Raw genomic sequence first — 13,739 nt, 5'->3', positions numbered from 1 at the left:
AAAGTGAAAAATTACTTTTCTGTAGAAATATAACGTTTACTAGCCACCTTCGATGACTAGTTATTAAACCTCTTTATACGTACCGTATTACCTGGCATTATCCGGCATGCCAGAAAAAAGTGAGGTTGACCAGCATGGCGGGAAATTTGAATTTGCCGGCATGCCAGATAATTTGTGCAACAAAACAAAAGTAAGTTTCCCCATTCAGTTCCAATCAGAAAGCAAACCACTGTAAGAAAAAGATTAGTAAATCTTGAAAGTAACCTTCTTTCAAAACAAAATGTGTATTGCATATAATATGTGCTTATTGTTTATGGTAGGTCAATATTAATAGGTTTAATTATATGCCAATAAAGTAATGATTTCAGAAGCAATCATCATTACTGCGATTTGCTCATATTTTTTAAATTATTTTAGGTCCCTTTTAGAGAGGTAAGTTTAACTTTTATTTATTAAATAGCTATGCTCAATTCTGTAGCACTGGTTTAGAGGCGGTAATTTACTTCTTAAATGTTTGCTTACTTAGTTTTAATTTAATTTTTATAAAATTATTTGTTATTAAACAATATTTTGCTTGTTAAAATAACAAATGACATTTTTAGTAAATATTTTTACAAAATTAAACAGTTTTTTAATACTAATAAGATATGTGTAGAACTTATATTCATTTTTAAACTGAACTTATATTTTCTATAGTATTAAATTTTTTTCCTAACCTTGATTTTTCTGGCATGCCAGAAAGGACCAGGCAAGTGTTATCGAAAATCCGGTGATCCCCCCCCCCCCCCCAATTTTGTGGCATGCTGAATAATGTGGGGTAAAACGGTAAAGTGCGTTACCCTCCACAGCTTTCAGGGATTAAAATCTTCCTTGTATCCACGATTTTCGGCTTTTTGTATTTTTTTCATTTCCCGGCCGTCAAGCATTTTCAAGCGATCGATTTCAATTGCATTCTTCCCGTCAGGATTTTTGCTGATTCACGTGTTCTTTCTAAGGTAGAAAGAAGAAAGGAACTTCGTTTCGTGGTTGGGGAGGGGAAAAGGCTCAAGAATGACGTAGAAAGCGTCAACATTTATGCATTTCGAAATCCGATTGCATCTGCTTCCATAACGCTCGCTCATTTTTGTCTACTATACCATCCTATTACTTAAACCTTTATAACTTTTTGTAGACTATTCTTTTCAACCCTTCTTGTATGTATTTTAATTTTTGCTGAAGACTTGTACTCTTGTTGTTTTGCCATACCCATTTCACAGCCACTTTCTAGCGATCGCGCAAATATCCCCTCACCTCCCTTCTGGCCCCGACCTTCCCATCAGGATTCTTGCTCAGGCACATGTTTTTTCTTGAGTAGAAAGAAGTAAGGAACTTTTTGCTGTTGGTGAAGAGGGTGAAATAGGAGTGGAGGGAGCAGTGCTGAAGAATGACGGGGGGTGCAATCCTTAGATGTAGCTTTTAAAATCTGATTGCATCCGCTTCTGTAACACTCTCTCATTTTTATCTGCTATGCCATTCTACTGCTTAGACATTAATACCTTTTTGTAGACTAATATTTTCAACCCTTCTTATACTTTTTTTTAATGAGGACTGCCACGCCCATTCAAAAATGTTTATCCTATTCCAGGGCTGTCACAATGCAAAGAGCCCATAAGCCAGAATTCCGGTCACTGATCACATGGTGGGCTGCAGTTTGAAAAAGTTGAACAGTAACCTCTTACACAATAACAATTAATGGTTGAATTATTAAACAATGAAACAGAAGGATTATAAAATGATTTGCTTTCATTTAATGGGAAAACTGAGGCCGATCCGCTTTCTTTACAAGGGCAGGAATGTCAACATCGATGTTTGTCGTTGCCAGCCGAAGAAGGTCTAACAATGAACTCTCGGAGAGGTAGCTCCTGTGACGATTCTTGATAAAGTTCATCTCCGATAAAGTACTTTTGCATAAATATGACGAGAGCACACTCTCAATTTCTTTTCCGAAATCATAAGGCCATAGAGTCAGTGAGGGGGTCTTTATTTTTAACTAATTGCAGGCAGGTTTTGCTTATCTCAGAGTTCGTACGGGTCATGGAAATCCTGGAAAGTCATGGAAAAAATAAGCAAATTTAAGACCTGGAAAAGTCATCGAAAATTGAAATTTTCTTTTAAAATCATGGAAATTTATTTGAAGTCATTTAAAAATATCCTGGCCAAAGAGAAAGAAACAGTAGCAAAAGAGCATTAGAAACCTAGAGTGATTTAACAGTACTGAACGTATAAAAGCTAATAAAACTGGAAAATTGAACAATCTCAAAAACGAATTTGAATTTTGAAATCTCATTACATCCACTTCTGTAGCAGCCTCTCGTTTTTTTTTTTTTTTTTTTTTTTTTGCAATGTGATTTTACTGCTTGGACATCACTCATCTTGAATTTACCATCATTTTCAACACTTCTAATATTTTATATTCTGTAGTAGCAAACTTGCATGTTCTTGATTTGGCATGCCCACTTAAAAAATGCAATTCAGTTGCATCTGAATTCATCTCCATTACTCTTGAAAACTTTACTATTAAATTGGTCAGAGTTTGTCTTAATTTGTTGAAGGTTTTAGAAAATAAAGATCTTTAGTCAGGCGATAGAATACAGAAATAGGGGAATTTAATACTCTAAAATCTCTACTACGTACGGCCCACATTTGACATTTGACACCCTCAGAGACCACCCGCACCTACCAATTTCTTGGTTTATCGGTTTTAAATGCTCAGATAAATCTGAGCAAGTGGGTCTCTGAGGAACTTTATTTAATTCATAAAAATACAGGAAAAATACGTTGTCTGTTACAATTTTAATTTGCTTTTGACAAAAATTTTGGTAATTTAACATTATTACATGTAATTAAGTAGACAAAACCAATGCATAAAAGCTTTACAATGATAAATTAAACATAAACCACATTAGAGAGTTGTTGCATTACAGAAGATAACGTGTTAAAGTGTTGAAAAAACCCTGAATTTAAATGGTATTAACTATTGAGTGTATTAATCAACGCCTTGAAACATGAACCCTTCATTAGACAATAGACCGAAAATTGAGTTAAGTCTGATGCGGGTATGATGTTGTGAACAGACAATTAATATGTTTTTATTGAGTGAAAGACTATGATTACGTCTGATATGCAAATGCGATGTTAGTGGACAGAAAAAAATGTAATGTTCCGGAGAACCTAATTCGCCACAAGAGCAATTAGCAGAATCAGAAAGGTTAAATCTGAAGATATTGTGGGAATGGTCCATGGCCAGAAAAGAAAATTGTCTCAAACCTACTTTTAATCAGGGGAGAAAAACGAACGGTGGGGAAGAATTCGAAGACTCTTCGTCCAGTATCCGCTTCATTCCACCTAAATTGCCAGTCATCTAATGTTTGTTTTTTAATGTATGAAATTTGAAGATTTTGGAAGAGGAATAGATGAAGAAGGAAACTGCGGGTCGTCAGCTGCAGTTCTTGCTAAGCGATCAGCCAGATCGTTGCCGACGTCCCCAGAATGCCCTTTTACCCAATGAATTGAGACAGAAGAATTACCAAATAATGACTGTTGAATATCAGAAACTGATTTATTCTGTTGAACAGGATTTTTAATTGCTAAGAGAGAAGACTGACTATCGGAAGAAAATTTGAATGGAATCAGCGTTAAGTGAATCCGAGAATTTTAATGCTTGATGAATAGCAAATAATTCTGCTTGAAAAATACTATTATCGGGATGAAGTCAGATACTCCAAGACGATGAAAGAGTTTCGCCCTCAAAATAAGCATATGCTGATGCTGTACCGGTAGAAGTAAGAGAACCATCTGTGTATAAGCGATGAAAGGAAAGATTTGTAGAATTGGAATTTATTGAGATTGGATATTCTTTGATTTGTAAATGTGAATTGGAAAACCATTTAGGTGCAGGAGTTTCAAAATCTGATGGTGATTAAGTAGTTTCATCTAGAATAATCTCTGCTGATTCTATTCCCATTTTCCAAATCCATACTTTTTCCCTTACTGTTAGTTCTATTGGAGGAATACCAGTCAAGGTTTGCAAAGCGGTGTGCGAGCAAGTTCTGTATGCTTCGGTTATAGTGAGAAGTGCCCTGCGTTGAAGAGTTAGTAATTGCTTTTCTAATTTAACTGGTAAACATCTACCCCACAATCCTGCTGCATAAAGTATTGTACTTTCAAAATTTTGAGTGTAAATCAGTCTTCTTTCTGCCATTCGAATCCCCCAGTTTCTACCTGCTAGGCGTTGCAGACAGCTTTGCTTATAGAAAGTTTTGTGCTTAATCCGATCTATGTGGGCATTCCACGTTAGATATTGATTAAAATGTAGGCCAAGATACTTTAAAACTTTTGTTCGTTTAATAAACTTGTCACCCAGACGTAAAATGGTGGGACGAACCAGATTGCGAGGAACTTTAAAAGGAAGAGCCATAGTTTTGCTTTCTGAAGCTTTGAGATTATGTTCTAGGAGCCAATTATGGAAGATTTTGAGAGAAAAATTGGCATTAGCTTGAAGAAGTTCCCTAGTGCGTCCATAGACTAAAAGGAGAAAGTCATCAGCGAAGGCTTGCACCTTAGTGTGTTCCGGCCATGGAGCTGATAACAGCGAGGCTGCCACTAAATTCCATAGCTCGGGACCGCTACAAGAACCCTGTGGACAACCTTTTGTTTGTGGAATTTTAAGAAAACCATTTGTGGAATTTATGAAAATGAACCGCTTTGAGAGAAAGCTAGAAAAAAGAGTATAAATTGATGATTCACAGTTAGTTTGAAGGAGATAGAATAAAATTTTGGTCCAGGGCAGGTTGTCGAATGCTGATACAATATCAACTGCAGACCCCGAAGAGTTCCTATTTTTCCTACTTTTTCCTACTTTTTAGAGCTCTCTCCTTATTTTCCTACTTTTTCCTTTTTTTCCCTACTTTTTCTTTCTTTAGTATAGCACTTCTAATTGTGCATTTTTTCTTATTTTTACAATGCCGCACCGATAATTTTCTGCATGTTTCAATTTTGAAAAGCAAAAGAAACAAGCGGATCCTGAGCTTTTCATTGACTGACTACAGTAATTTCTGGAAGGAACGCCGCGGCGCACAGTGGAGTATTTGACTGAAAATCCTGGCCAAAAGTCCAAAATTAAAAATTTACCCGATTTTTATGAAAATTTATTCCATGATAGTTGATTAACTGGTGCATCGATCGGCACCTTTTTTGGAAACTTGAGTCACATACAATTGCTCATAGCCTCGGTGAAAGATGAGATTTCTATAAGAATTTTCGCTTTTTTGTTACATTTCAGCTTAATTATTACGTTTCAATGTAGATTTTTTTGTAGCTTTCTAAATGAATGGAATTGAACCAAACCAATTTTACGCTATAAAGAAGTGTCAGGGCTTAGTGCTAATTATAAATCAAAGTAAATATTTTTATTTTCTTTTTGTGAAAAAAATAAAGAAAACTTGTTACATGAGATTTTTAAAGGCTTTTCGCCTTAATTTATAACTAGAGAAAGCTTTTTAAATGGGTGTCGGGCTTGGTCGGGCTGTTTTGAAAGTTGCATCGTATTTGGCAAAGTCTCTAGTGCTAATTTCAACAAAAAAATCTTCCGCCTACAACTGCCCTTTTTTTAAATGATTTTTTTAAAAAAAAAGTACATAATCCGATCTTTTTGTGACAAGTCATGATTTTAAACTGAATTTACCTACAAAGATTTAATAAATTTGTAAAAAAGCTATCATAAGTACTACTGAATGAAAAGATCGACATATTTGAGCGCACAAACAACAATAAAATTTCAGACAAGAGTTTCATGGTTACGAGAAACCGCTTCATCAATGTGTAAAGATGTAAGTTATGGAATGAGAAACATCCAATTAATTTCGAAAACGCTTACCTTTATGCATCGCTAAAGAGATTCACTGCACCCCTAAAACATGTGTTTGCGTTCAGTTATGTTAATTTTCTCCTGTACGTTAATGAGTTAATAAATTAAATTATTTTGTGATCTCGCTAAGAAAATTTGCTCTTCCTTAAAATTGAGATAGATTTTAGATAAAATAAATAAATATTTATATTTTTTCAGCTCATTGCTGCGAATAATGTGCCGGGGGAGGGGGTCTTTCCCCCTTATACGTAGAAAAAGGGGGGAAACACCCCCCCCCCCACACTTGCTAGCGTTAGGAGACAATTGTAATTGTCTCCTAACGTTCCTACGCTAGCGAGCTATCCATATTTAAGATATTTTACATACTCATTGTGAAATTAAAGTTATATAAAATTTTAGTTCCAAATTTGTTTGTACAATTTTTAGCGGGACACTTCACACGATGTAAAACTGAGGATCGACCCAAGGTACGAGTACAATATATACAATTCAAAAACAAAGAGCTTTTGAATATCCATTTTCGAGTGTTTTTACAGTTATAATATCCTAGTTTATTTATTTATTTTTTTTTCAATACAAAAAAGGTTCTTTGTAACCCCGAAACCCTTGTCTTTAATTCTTTTTGTGCATGATTAACTCATGGTTTTAATAATTGAAACCAAACGAAAAGAATAAAATTGATTATTTTTTTGGTTTCAAATTAGTGTTTTGTACAGAATACTAGGATTTTTTTAACCGCTTTTTGCTCTTTTCCCCCCCTCGAACAGTGCACTTAATTACATATCTTCAAAGGAAAACAGCAATTCGCATCGAACATGTTTACTTATCACTTGTCTAAGCATTATTGGCAAAGAGCCAACCGTGGCATTCATTTCGGATGAGTGAAAATTATTGAAAATTTTTATTTCAACTCATTGAAAAAAAATTCATTATAAATCAGTGACAGAACATAACTTCACCGTTTTCGCTGTAAATGAAGGTAAGGTGTTTATATTATTTCCTTAAAAAGTTTCAGAGCCACAACATTATTAGAATATTGGATGCAAGAATTTTAGTTTACATGATTGAATAATTGAAAAAAGTCGAAAAAGTGACTTCCCTTTGTAAATTCTTAGAAATTCGGTTAATTACGTTAGAACTTCAAGCAAACCATAATCTTGAAGAAAATTATTTTTCCTATCTAGTGATGCATTGGGTTTTTTCCTACGTTTACTAGGATCGTTTTTACGGTCGTAAACATGCAAAAGTCTAAACCGTGGATAAAATATTAAATATTTCATTTTCTAATTCAAATTTTAAAAATCGAGTTTCAAATTGTAACATTAGACATTTCAGACAACTTGTATACCAAGTTTCGTGTCTATAAGTGGGATAGCTTCGCCGTACAGCGCACAAACGCACACAAGGATGTCGCCTTCAGAAGGGTGAAAATTTCAAACTAGTTTTGGCCAGGATTTTCAGTCAAATACTCCACTGTGCGGCGTCTGCGTGCTTAAAAATTAAATTTTCGTAAGTGACTTGTCGTTGCGGCGTTTATGATCGAATTTTCTTTTTATCGTCCCGACTTCAGTCCTACTGTTTTAACAAAACAATAAAGAAATAGATACTGGCATATTCTGATGCAATTATATATTATTTACCCGTCAATTAGAAACTTTAACTAAAAGTAAACGGCCGACTGTTCAAAAAGTGAGGGAAAAGCCGAATTTCCTTTTTTGCCAATTTTTCGTACATATGATTACAAGTGAAATGGAGCTCTATTTAAACAGAAAGGCAATGTAAAACTGTAAAGGGAACGTAAGGAAGCGAAAAAATGAAAAACCTGTACACTGTACATATTTTATTAATGTTATTACAAAATAAAAGCCACAGATAACAGAAATTCGTAAAAATGGACCACTTCAAAAATAATCGCGGAAACTAAATTTTTTCATACATAAATATGATTATTGTTCATTCTAAATCGGAAAAATGATTATAAATTTATAAAGTTTCATTTTCTTTCTTTGCAAAGAGTGTATTTGCAAAAAAAAAAAAAAAAAAACGGCAAAACTTGTATGGTCAAAACGTTCCCGATTTTGGAGAAAAATCGGAAATCAAATTTTATTTCTTCCCATTTTTAAAAATTGGGGGGATGAAGCCACAAGCAAATATGTAATGTATTTTTTTTAGTGGGTATTTTCTACTCTGATATATTATCAATATCGAGGAGTTGCTCATCATTTTTATGTTCTGCGTTTATGGTAATGCGGCATTTCTGAACATTTAAAATTTTTTTTGACAGACTCTTACTCTTTTAGGGGTGCGGCCATTATACCATTGCGACGTATCTACTGTAAGTTATTGTATTCAGGGCGCATGATCAAAGAGAGGGGGGAGAGAAAGAGATATATGCAGGCATTTGATGCCAGGTGCTCCCTCTCATTTTCAATTTTGTGGACAATTTCCGAATGAATATTTTTGTTGTATGGTGAAGATTCAGAGAAACTTCATGCCTTCCCTTTCACATGCACAGAGAAACATTAGTAACCGATCTTTGTTTTTGATAAAAATCTTATGTTTACCATGCACGGATTTTTCCTTTTTTTCGTGACAAAAATTTTGGAACAAGGAGATAAAAATTCATCAAACTAGTAAAACAACATTCGTTTTTATTGCTTGATTAAAATTAAAACTGGCACGTCATTTCAATTTTCCCCCGGGGGGGGGGGACTAGCAAAGGATGTATGCTGAATGCAAATTTTATCTGAAAACAACAAAAACCGCACAAACTTGTATAGTTAAGCATTAATTTTCCAAAGCCAGGGAGGGAAGAAATTGACCCCACTTACCCCCTTAAATGATGTCCGTGAAACAAAAATTTATGTTGAATGATAAAAATACATAACATAATGCAAACTCTATAGTTTACTTATTTCTTTATTTGTTTAGTTTAATTATTTTACTATAAACTAGTGGTACCCGCACGGCTTTGCCCGTAGTAGAAAATTAAAAGGTTTTTGGTTCGCCTGTATATTTACAAATGTATGGTAAATTTCTCACCAATTGGCTCGTCCATGTTACGGTTCCACGTTATGATAACTTGATAACTTACTCGTCCATCTTATGATAAATTTGCTCTGGAAAATGTTCCTAAAATTGGTATAGAAGAACAAAATCTAATTTTCGAAAAATCGCTTCGAGGTGCATACTCCCATGCTACAAACTAATTTTGTGCCAAATTTCATAAAAATCGGCCGAACGGTCTAGGCGCTATGTGCGTCACAGAGATCCAGATATGCAGACAGAGATCCAAATATCCAGGACAGAGATCCAGACAGAGACTTTCAGCTTTATTATTAGTAAGGATTTTATGTTCAATATTTAAGAACAAATTTATTTTAGTTCTGCATTTTCAGTCTTTTTCCTTTTTTTTTTTTTTCAAATTCAAACATCTGCCCCTGTTAACGCAAGAACGCATGTCAGCTGCTGATTATTTTTAACTAAAACTAATTTAATATTTGCTTTGCTTTTTTTTTATCATAAGTTTATGACAACAGAAGCTGAAAGTGTAAATATTTTCAAATGATAAATGATGCTCTCGAAGGAATGTTTTCGTTTTTGACAGAACAAATCTTTCACAAAAATCGTTCATTATTGTTATTATTATTATTATTTTGCAATCGCTATATTGCATTTTATTCTCTCACACTTCAAATATTTATTACTGTGTTGTTGAAAAGTGTTTCTTTGTTTAGATTTTATTTTCATATTTTTGTAATTAATATTGTTAAGAGTCCAGCCACTTCAAGAAATTCTTTACTGACGACACAGTTCTTGAGAAAACAGAGGAAATTTATTTACAACTATGTGCAAGAAATATCCTTAGCAGCCATAACATTAATCATAGTAATTAGGCAAATATCAATTAACACCGTAAGCACAACGGCCCCACACGTATTCACATTAAAATACGCAAAAGCACATCGCAAATGTTAATACACACTTAAATCGGAACGCTGAAAACGAGACTCCACAGTTAGAAAACTGACTCCCTCATTCACAAGACGCCCAGCGTTTTATACCGAGCGAAGCAATTCTAGAAAATCCTACAAAGTTCTACAAATTTCTCATATTTTCTTCTTATTCCATTCACAAATCTTATCGTTCAGAAATGGGGGTACCGTATACTTCATTCGAATGTAAGGGGGTTGTATATTCATTACAAGAAACTATTTACAGCTTAAGTTACTACAATAATTTTAGATGAAGAATAATGGAATAAACGCCAAATTTAGCCAGATTACAGCAAATTAATCATAAAAATAATTACTATTTACAGATTTTGTAGCAATATGTTTGTTTCCAGCAGTTTATTTTTCATATTGATTGTCAGCTTGTTTCTTTCGTTTTGTTTTTGCTACTCGGTCTTTCATTAAATCCCCTTAACACTTCAAAAGTACAGTTAGTTTATTTTTGGGACAGTTTTAAATCAAAAATACTGTTAGTTTATTTTACATTAGAAATCACGGGACGCAGGAGCGTCCCGCCCCGCCAAGGAAACCAAACGCCAGCAGCCAACAGAAGCAAATCCACCGCCAAAGACGAAAGAAAATAAAAGGACCAAGAACAAGATTACACGACAGAAGAAGTTGGGGTTTTTTGGGTTTTTCACTCCTCTGTATCTCAGCCCCATGAAGACCCCCGGAGTTAATTTTTGGTACACTCAATCTCTAGGGGCCCCTGACGCCATAAACCAAAATACAATCCCCTGGACCATCAGGGGGAGGAGGTATTAAAGATATAAAATCGCTGTTCAAAAAAGTTTTCGCTTTCTTTGACAGGGCTACAGCCCAGACGAAAAAAGGAATCAAGCTGAAATTTCGCACACACATTCCTTGTGCCCTACTGATGTGCCATTTGACCCCGCTCCCGTTCCCCCCTCGTTTTTACCCCCCAAATTGTACTTTTCCGGGGTTCTATCACAGCTCCCACGGGGGCTACGGTGGTGATTATTTGTATACATATTCTTGGGGGTCATTGAGTACATATACAAAAATTCAACCCCAAGAACATCATGGGCCGGAGTAATTGAAGTTTGAAAATCACTAATTTTCCCTAAATTCTAATGTACTTACTCTCAGCTCATAGGGTTTGTTTATCTCGGACTGCAATTGCAAGGTTAGAACAGATCTAACAGTTATTCCAAAGTTGTCTTAGGAAATGAAATTCAATCAAGACTAAAACATATCCAACAGTTTCAACTAGACGTTAAATCGCTGATATCACAAATTTGCCACAGCGACTGCGCATGCGCGCAGACTTAGCTCATTGGGCTTTCTCTTTTCAGATTCTATGTTGTTTGTTTATACTTAAGCAGAGAAACAAATTAATGAATTAGATTAGAATGCTGTCCCCCCCCCCCCCCCAAAGTTTTGCCGATACGAAATTTCCTTCCCCCTGTTTTTCAGTTTTGATATATTTATGGAGGGAAGAAAGTTTAAATGTCGGCGCGAAACTGGGGTTAAACCATTACAATATTTTACGTGACAAATTATATGAAACTGTACGCATATGAATACGGCACATATAACTTTTTAATTGAAAGCGAAAAAGAGCACTTTTTTATTGGTTTGCTTATTTTCTAAATTAATGGATTTTTCGCAAACAACACATAATGAATTGAAAATATATGAAATACGTGTGTGGATATCCGTGCTTTGCAGTAATTTGTTAGCTGAAAAAATTTTTGCAATTTAAGCAAGACTTTTAATGAGCTTAGTCCGCGCGCAACATGCGCATTCGCTATGGCAAATTTGGGATATCCGCGATTTGGCATCTAGTACAGTTGTATAGATTTTCTGACACATTCAAATTAAAAATATTTAATGGCTTAGTTTTTTTTTTTTTTTTTTTTTTTTTGGCTTGGTGATAACATGCGTTATTTCGTTTTTTAAATGAACTTTTAAACAAAACTAGGTATTAAAAAAGACAAAGACTTCTATCAAGAAAAAGATAAATTACCAAACAATTAAAATTATCCCATAAAACGTAAAATAATCCACGATTTAAGAAAAATGTAATTAAACAAAAAGTGAAAAGCTAGATTAAAATAGCCCTCAAGCTGTAAAACATTTAAAGAAACCTTCATGAAAATGTTGAATAATCTGTCAAATAAAGAAACTGTAATAGAATTTATTGCGAAGTTGTAAAATACTCGAAAACAATATAATTTAAAATATAGTATTTTATTATCCAAGAAGTTTTCTTTGCAACAGAGAGGATACAAGAATTGCAATAAAATTTAAACCACCCAATTCTCGCAAAATGAACATAGAATCTTAGTAGTCAGAAAATAACTTGACGTAAAATTAGGCTAGTCATTATTGTTCCTTAAAAACACAAAACAGCGTTGTTTGAATTGAAAATTTTTTGACTTGAAGTTCTCAATTCTAAAAATACTGACAAAGTAACAATATCAATGCAAAAAGATGTGATATCTCATCAAAAACAACCCTGTTGTAAAAATTTCCCCGCCAAGAAAACCTTTTAACTTTTCCGCACAAAAAAGAAAACCTGCATCCTAAACCCAAAAACCCTCAGCCATAAAAAGTTATGATATCTAGTTTGCCCTCCAAGTATCTGCCAAACTATCATCCTCCCTCTTTTCCTTTTTCGTCACAGCTACTTCCATTAGAATCTCTTCCCACCTTCAACTCCTCAGAAATATGGATAGATCTTTTAAATTTTTTATCTTGGCGGGTTGTTTGGCGGGAAGTTTTTGGCTCACCAAGCAACCACTTCACTTTGAAAAGCTTCCCGCCAAACAAGATAAACAATTTAAAAGATATATCCATATTTCTGAGGAGTTGAAGGTGGGATGAAGTTCTAATGGAAGTAGCTGTGATGAAAAAGGAAAGGAGGAAATATGATAGTTTGGCAGATACTTGGCGGGCAAACTAGATATCATAACTTTTAATGGCTGAGGGTTTTTGGGTTTAGGATGCAGGTTTTCTTTTTTGTGCGGAAAAGTTAAAGGTTTTCTTGGCGGGGAAATTTTTACAACAGGGTTGTTTTTGATTAGATAAAATTTACGCTAAATTTGTTTCCTCTTGACGTGTGTGTAGTCCTATCTCTTCCTGTTTTTTCCTACTTTTTTAAGTGATAGTTTTCCTACTTTTCCTATTTTTTTAATTTTTGATTCCTTATTTCCTACTTTTTTCCACCAAAAAACCACTTCGGGGTCTGCAACTGATATTGCAACCATTAATTCCCCGGAACGAATACCATTTTGAATGTTAGAATAAAAATTAGCTAGAGCATGTTCAGTGGATCTTCTTGGTACAAAACCATACTGATCTGGATGATGATATCCGTTAAGGGTTAAATAACTTTGGAGCCGAAAAAGCATGACTTTCTCCAAGACTTTCGAGATAATGGGTAATAGTATAATAGGGCGAAAAGAAGAGAATTCTCTTGGGTCTTTCCCATCTTTCAGGAACAAAATGAGTACGCCCCCTACTAGCAAAATTTCTTGCATCAACCTTGACAGCTCTTGATATTATACTGACGGCGTCAATATTGACGTGTTTCATACTGCATAAAGCTTGCATAAAGATTAAAAAGCAATATTACAATAACAACACGTATGCAACATTGCATTCATCTTAAAATATCAATATTGATATTACCTTACAATAACAACATTGCATACATGTTGACCCCGTCAAGATGATATTGATTTCATGCTGTCGCCGTCAAGGTAATTAGTACACAATAGAACAGGTGGACCTTCGTTGATACTTGCGCATGCGCACAGTTCTTTCTACCCAGCGGCCCTCGCATTGCTTGGTGG

This window comes from Uloborus diversus, chromosome 7, assembly GCF_026930045.1.
Source record: "Uloborus diversus isolate 005 chromosome 7, Udiv.v.3.1, whole genome shotgun sequence".
Classification (NCBI taxonomy): Eukaryota; Metazoa; Arthropoda; class Arachnida; order Araneae; family Uloboridae; genus Uloborus; species Uloborus diversus.
Note: the sequence above shows the minus strand (reverse complement) of the source record.